The sequence below is a fragment of the Cibotium barometz genome, chromosome 11, assembly GCF_041138505.1.
Source record: "Cibotium barometz isolate CiBa-2024 chromosome 11, ASM4113850v1, whole genome shotgun sequence".
Classification (NCBI taxonomy): Eukaryota; Viridiplantae; Streptophyta; class Polypodiopsida; order Cyatheales; family Cibotiaceae; genus Cibotium; species Cibotium barometz.
This window is the reverse complement of record NC_141056.1, coordinates 38,920,014-38,927,876: the sequence shown is the minus strand read 5'-3', so window position 1 is coordinate 38,927,876 and position 7,863 is coordinate 38,920,014. Positions and strand designations below refer to the sequence as shown.

General features: G+C 38.3%; 1 protein-coding gene across 1 annotated transcript in view; it reads left to right on the top strand.

The window, feature by feature from the left end:
* The first annotated feature begins 6,452 nt into the window (after positions 1-6,452).
* The window catches only part of LOC147634156 (uncharacterized), a 43,379-nt gene continuing 41,968 nt past the window's right edge, over positions 6,453-7,863 (top strand). Inside the window, exon 1 of the mRNA XM_086805298.1 lies at positions 6,453-6,606. The gene's annotated coding sequence lies outside the window, so the exon portion shown is untranslated. The remainder of the gene's footprint in view (positions 6,607-7,863) is intronic.

Sequence of the window (7,863 nt, the reverse complement as noted above, 5' to 3'; positions counted from 1 at the left end):
CGGGGCCTCGCCCACACGGATATCTGGAGAAGAGACTAATCCCTTGGTTCTTCCAAAACCGAACCCGAAAAAACTTCCCTCGCTCGGAGGATAATTTTACTCTAACGCAGTCAAAAGCCTTAACTAACTAAACTAATCTAACCGAACCCGTAAGTCCCATAGTCAGATCAAGAAAAAGATTGCACTTAGATCATAGAGACCAACGCCCATTCACATCCATTTTCATCACATCATTTCACATCTCATCCCATCACCTCTATTCACATCACATCCATCCATCCATTCACATCTATCTGATTCACATCACATCTCATCACATCTATTCACCTCACATCTCATCACCTCTATTCACATCACATCCATCCATCCATTCACATCTATCTGATTCACATCACATCTCATCACATCTATTCACATCACATCTCATCACATCTATTCACCTCACATCTCATCACCTCTATTCACATCACATCCATCAGATAGATGTGATGAGATGTGATGTGAATCAGATAGATGTGAATCAAATGAGATGTGATGTGAATCACCTCACAACTATCTGATGCACATCACATCTCATCACATCTATTCACCTTACATCTCATCACCTCTATTCACATCACATCCATCCATCCATTCACATCTATCTGATTCACATCACATCTCATCACATCTATTCACCTCACATCTCATCACCTCTATTTACATCACATCCATCCATTCACATCTATTTGATTCTCATCACATCCATTCACATCTATCTATTTCACATCACATCTCATCACATCTATTTGATAGAATTTAAGAGAATTCTAATTTTGATATAAAGATTCTTTACGCATCTATTTATGCATAAAAATCAACTTCAGTGGGAATAACACTTTTATAAAAATCCTTTTATGCATTATTTATCAATTTTAATGAGAATCACACTTTTGAAAGAAAAATAAATCCTTTATGCATCTTTCTATGCATAAAATTAATTTTAATGAGAATAATACTTTTGAAATAAAAATAAATCCTTTACTTTCTATGCATAAAATCAAATTCAATGAAAACATTACTTTTATAATAAAAATTTCCATTATACATCTTTCTATGCATAGAAATTAATTTTAATAATTAATATCAGTGATATCCATGCATATTCATAGGTGAATATGTACATGGAGTAAATAAGAATATTTCTTTTAGAATGCGCAAATGGTGGGAATTACTCTTTTGGAATAATATAAAAATAAACTTTCTTTTCCATAAAATTCTAAAAAATTTTGCCATAACCTCCTTTGTATGGCTGACCATTTCTCAGTTTTAACATTCTATTATCAATTTAAATTAACCCAATTTGATGCAAAGAACTCTAATCTATACAATTTCCAATTTCCAAGAGAGTAAACAATAAGAAAAAGTTTAATTAATCTTTTTGTTAAACATTCTAGGATAAAGAAAGGCTGAATTGTAAGGAAGAGAAGGGGATGGCCTTTTCATCAAGGCATAGCATCAGAATTTACTTTAATCAAAAACAAAAAGATCAAGAAAACCATAGATTTAAAATTAAAAAGTAAGAAGAATTTAGCTTACATAGAGTTTGTTTGAGGGTTCTACTCTTGTTTGGATCAAGAGTGGCCACCAATTACTTTGGAGAGGATTAAGCCAAAAACAATTGAATTATCAAGAAAATTCAATGTAATTGGCTCTGGATAGGAGTAGAGTAACAGTGCATAAACACTATTAACCTTTTACAAAGGGGGAGGCTTCTATTTATAGGAAAAAATGAGCCTCTAACCAAGCAAACTGATTTTAGAATTTTCCAGATCAGTTTGGTCAAATTTTAACCATTTTTGGGTCAGTTTAGCTTACTTTTTGGATCTAGTTGAAACAAGAGAGAGGAGAGATGAAAATATCTCATTATTTATGAGTTTAAAACTTCTCCACACATGTGAAATAGGTTCCTCCTTCATGAGGGGAGATCCCCACACTGAGGTGTGAAAAATGCATCATTTCCTCTAAATATCTCTTCTTTTTTAACTAATAAACCTTGTCCTTAGTCAACTCTTCATCTTATGTGAGCATTTACTCATTTTTGGGGGATTTTCTTTTATTCTTCAATTTATCTCCTCCCTACATTTGGATTAATCTTATTGGTCCATAGGAACCTTAATTGGACCATAATCTAAAAATTTCAGAAAATCTGGACCCTTAGGCTAAGTTCCTTTTTACCTATTTTCATTTAATTCCAATTGCACATTGGAAAGTTCTTTTAGAATTTCTGTTTCAGGGGAAACCATTTTAGACACTAGGAGGATTTTTATATCCAAAAATATCTCAATTTTGAATTACCTCCCTCTTCTAGACATTTTCTCTCTCTAGGCCAAAACATGATCTTTCTTTTATTTCACAGAGGGGAATAATTATAAGATCAGAAGGGGAGGTTCTTACACCTGCACACCTCAAAAGCCAGAGGGAGGAATCTTACAAAATTTTACGAGGAGTGATAATCGTGTGCGCATATAATTATAATTACAATTCTAATTATAAAGTGTATACACTAATTATATTTCAAAACCTTAGAAGTTTATACTTGTATCATTTAGATGTAGATGTAACAATTTACAATGTTTAGGAACCAAGTTCCAACATTAATTTATACCATTCTTCTTCTCACCAATCTGCATTCTCATATTTAACATAAAATGTTCCCTTCCCGAGTTGACCATGTCTATCATTAAAATTTAGATGATCTTGCGTCTCTTCATCTTCTCAACCACCCTCTTCTTCTTCATTCAAAGTTCGAACGTGCATGGCTCTCATTCTTTCCCCCAATTCTTCATGCCTATCATCATCAATAACTTTGATAACTTTCTCAAGAGTTACACTCACAAAAAGAAATCTCTGTAAAAGATCCTCTTCTTGTCCTAGGTCAACTACTGAATTTGTTTGATATGTAGCCATCTTGTGATTGTACAACAAAATTGCAAAAAAAAAAATCTCAAGAAAATGAAACTCTAGCTATATCACAAAAATAAAAAATAATATTAGTCATCCAAGACCTGCAACGTCCGAATCAAGTGCGGATTGCCCAACCTATACTCTGATACCAACTGAAACCTACCCATACTCTGATACCAACTGAAACCTACCCATATTCTGTTCCATGATCTATGTAGAAAATTTCTCAAGATTCACAGTAAAATCACATCATACTTCAGAAAAATGAAAAGATTTTCAATTAATCATAACCGTTGACAATCCAAAGTAATATAATAATCGCCAATAAAAAAATCTCAAAATCAAAGACATAATCACCAACAAAAAGATCCAGTCAATCTAGGGCTTTTCTCTGATGCCCGTCTACCCAACCTCCACGATGGACATCGCGGCTATCCCAGGTATGCCTCTTCTAAATCTCTTCCTCTTTAGATTCTACCGAATGACTCCCAGAGAGCATAAATCACGTTCTCTGTCCAGCGTTCCTTGTCTAAGGACGACTGGCCTGAATCTCAAAATCTCTCTCTCTCTCTCTCTATCCTGCATAGAAATCACCTCAAGGCTCTGGAAGAAGCCAAAAACAACAACCCACGAGAATTAGTAGATTATCATGCACGAAAATGTTAAAGATAGAAATCCCTTCTAAAAACATAATCTTAAAGCAAATTAGAGATGATACGTTTTTTTAACCACAACCCATGTCTCCAAACCCATGTCTCCAAACCCATGCCCTAGTCCTTCTTCCACAACCCATGATACGTTTTTTTAACCACAACCCATGTCTCCAAACCCATGCCCTAGTCCTTCTTCCAGCCACTCCAACTGATAGTGCACGTTTATCAAAATCTCTTACTACATAGAGGGGTGTATACATAGACTTTCATCAATGTCATACCCACCTCTAGTATTACCATCCCAACCAGTTCCTCCTGGGACTGCACACCAGTACAATATTACTTAGTGACTTTGTAGTAGCAAACTCCGAGAGTCTAGAATAGAAAGACTATAAACCACTAACCCCACCTGAGTGTATCCTAAAACCTATTATGGAGCTAGGCTTAGAACCAATAAGGGAACCTTAAAGCATGCCAAAGGCCTTAATCGAACCCATGACCATTCTTAAGAGGCTATAAAAAGAGCCACTTCTAGAGCCTTTGCCTATGAAACCAATCTAAAGAGACCCCACATTGTTAGATGTAGTGAAAGAGGGCTTAATGGGAGGTGATAGTTAGCCTTCCATGGGTCATCATAGTTATCATAATATTTTCTCTAAGGTGATTGGTGATGACTTTATTTCAATCTTGTTAGAGGGACTGCCTCCTAGGGCAGATTTAATGTGTATCCCTTATTTTCTCGGAGGTGATTAGTGATGACTTCATCAACTACCCTCTTACTCAATGCCCGACTACTCAAATATATGCAATATACCCACATAAATGCTGCCATGTAAACTATGAGAACTACAACTAGTGGTATCATGAATTTCTCCACATGCAAAAGCCCTAGAAGAATAGCATAATATATCTAGTAAGATGGTAGCCAACCTAGGGGCGTCAGAAGGCCGTCGAGGTGACATGCTCTTGCCTAGAATTGATCGCGGGCAGGGAAGAGGGTTCCACCTAGGCTCGGCCAGGTCAGGGTGACCTGGGGGCCAGTGGGCAGCCCAAGGGTGTGGCCAAGGCAGATGGCCCCTCCTTTCTTTAGTGAGCCAACAGGTCAAAGAGCCAGGAAGAGGGTTCCACCTAGGCTCGGCCAGGTCTGACCTGGGGGCCAGTGGGCAGCCCAAGGGTGTGGCCAAGGCAGATGGCCCCTCCTTTCTTCAGTGAGCCAACAGGTCAAAGAGCCCTTGCGGGCAGCTAGGGCAAGGCATGGTGGACAGCCCAAATGGGCGCAACCAGATCTGGAGGGGATTCCCCTCTCTCTATGGCGGCACAGGTAGGCAGCCAGGAAAGCAGTCAGGAAAGTAGGCCGAGTTGCTTTCTTAAGCAACCAGTTTTTTTAAGCAACCAGGAAAGTAGGCCGAGTTGCTTTGTTAAGCAACCAGTTTTTTTTTGGAAAAAAAAAAGCAAAGTTAAAAACTCACTTGGCCATTTAAAAAAAAGAGGGGGGGGGTGGGGGTTTCCCTGGACCAGTCCAGAGCAAGTGGGTTCCCACGAACCCCTTCTTCTCTCGAACTTCTTTTCTTTTTCTCGCAGAGAATTTCGGACTGTTTTTCACAGATTTGGGAGTAAGTTTTGACTCTCCTCTCGAGGTGAAGCAAGAAAAGCTCGTGTGTACGGAATTAAAGGTGTACCTTGCATGACTTGATGCATGTGCTTCGTCGTATCCTTGATTTGAACTTGCATGTTAAGAGGTATGCGTTCGTACCAGACACATGCTATATATGGAATGATAGTAGAAGCATATTATTGTATCTTGTTTTGCTTGTATACAAAGTTGTTCTTGGTACACATAGGAGTTTCTACTCCAAGAATTTTGTGGACATACAAGAGTTAGTCATGGGGGCTTGTACCATGCAAGATATAAACCTAATACCCTACAGATATTGGAATGCACCCAAGGAAGTAAACCCAGCCAACTGCTGTTGAATCCGGGATGCCAAGTGTTGATTACTAAAAGTAGAAAGCCAAAGATAGTAAATGGACTTCTGAAGGTAGAGAGCCAAATGCGGAAGGCGTAGAGCAAAGTGTTGACAGCTGAAAGCCACACACGCGGCAGAGAGCCAAGTGTTGATTTGCTGAAAACTGAAAGATAAACACTGAATGCGAAAAGTGAAGAGGAGCTACATACTAGCTGACATAGCTAAATGAGCTGACCAAGTAAAATTAACTGATGCAAAGGTCTATTGCTCAAGAAGAATGCTGAGGAGCTGACAGGTCAAAGCTGACGGACGTAGAAGTCCAATGTCAAAAGAAAGCTGAATGACAAAATGGTAGCAAGAGTAGAACCAACTAAAAAACTCTCATGTAAGCTTAGTGCAAAGCTAGTGTGGGGATGAGCCATGAATGTACGACAGTGTCAACAAGAAAATGATGCCAATGTACAAAAGAAGGCAAAAAACACTTTAGATTTGTGAATTGAGTGAGAGCACAAACTCGACAAACAACCCCACAAATTAGATACACCAAAAAAATACAAAAAAGGAACAAAAACCCTAGAACTCAAGACAAGATAGCTCCTAACCCGAGATGTATAGTGGTGCAACCTAATGAGCTACGACAGTAATGGGGGGGAAGAGCTATTGGCTGTATAAACTTCTAAGGTTTTGAAATATAATTAGTGTCTACACTTTACAATTAGAATTGTAATTAGAATTATATGCACACATGATTATCACTCCTCGTCGTAAAAATTTTAAAGTAACCCAATATTCTACTCAATCTATATACGAAGGCCTACACTCTATTAATGCCTTAAAACTGTAGCACCATCGCCACTTCTTATAGAGAAGCATATCAAGAATTTCTACACAGTGTATTCACCTAGTTTGATGTGTGAAAACCATCGCTATGCCCTCTTGAAGAAACAAACAGGAAGCTTTGCTAGAGTGCTTTTGATCAACATCTATAAAGTGGAGAACTTTAAAGCTATCTGAATAGCCCTAGCTTTTCCATCTATATGGTATGCTTTTTGTGTATTTTCTTTTGTTGGTTTGAGGTACACAACATTGATATTAGGGTTTCCACAAATTTTTCTTTTGTTGGTTTGAGGTACACAACATTGATATTAGGGTTTCCACAATTTTTTAGTTAATACAGAACAATAGTTTTAGGACTATTGTGTATGTTTTACGTGTTTGATTCCAATTCTCTCTTCTCTTTTCTTACATGATTTCACCACTCTCTATTCATACTCTTAAACCCTAGCACAAAGGCATGAGTGTTCTACAATTGGTATCACAGTCTAGAATTTTTTCTTTTCATCACCCTTGTGCCTTGGTTGTCAGGGTCTTTGGGTTCTCTCCAGTTCTTGCTCGACCCACCCCTCCTCAGTGTGAAGGGCTATATCCCTTGCAATCCCTCTATTATCACTGGTTTCGGGCTACTGGTTATGGGCCTTGCATAGGTGCTCATCATAGATTTGCGTGTCGAATGTCTGAATGCAAATATGGAGGCCATGTCTAATCATCTTGACAAGTTGGAGATGGCGCGCATTATATGCCTAGTGTTTTAGATTTGGCATCTATGTACTGAGGCTCATGCTTCTCAACAAGGCCATGAGGATTTTGAGAATGAAGTGGCAAAACTTCCTAGAGGATGGTTTTTCACTAGAGGCTTCCATAGGAACAGATTTGTGTGAGGATAGATTCTAGTGGAAAAGTGAGGAGATTAAGACAAGAATATAAGGCTAGCAGTTTAGTCTCACTCGTACTAGAAGCAAATTGGGATTTCTCCTGAGAGACTTAGATTAGGGATTGATTGCTTTAAGCATCTTTATCGAGGAAAGCTCTTTAACTCAGAATATTGGCCTCGTGGTAACTAGGGCGAATTTTGGTTGAAAGGGAGAGATTTCTGGCCAAAAGATGTGGAGAAGCAACAAAATCCATTGATTGATGAATCAATTAGAAACTCGAACTCAATTCAGCCCTTGATTTAGGTGGTTGATATAGAGGAATCTGGTAGTTAGACAATCACAATCAATTGACTATTGAGATTTGGTGCATATATAGTAGCAAGTGGAGTACAACACAAATGGGTCTTGAGGGTATGGACGATGTTGGGGAACCTATCTCAACTAGGGAAGCCTGTATTGTGTGTTTTACCAACAATGCTTTGATAGAAAGCTATTGACAGACAGCATGGTTTGATAACACAAGCGATCTTGAGGGTACAGACGATGTTGGGGAACCTATCGCGACCACGGAAGCCTGTATTGTGT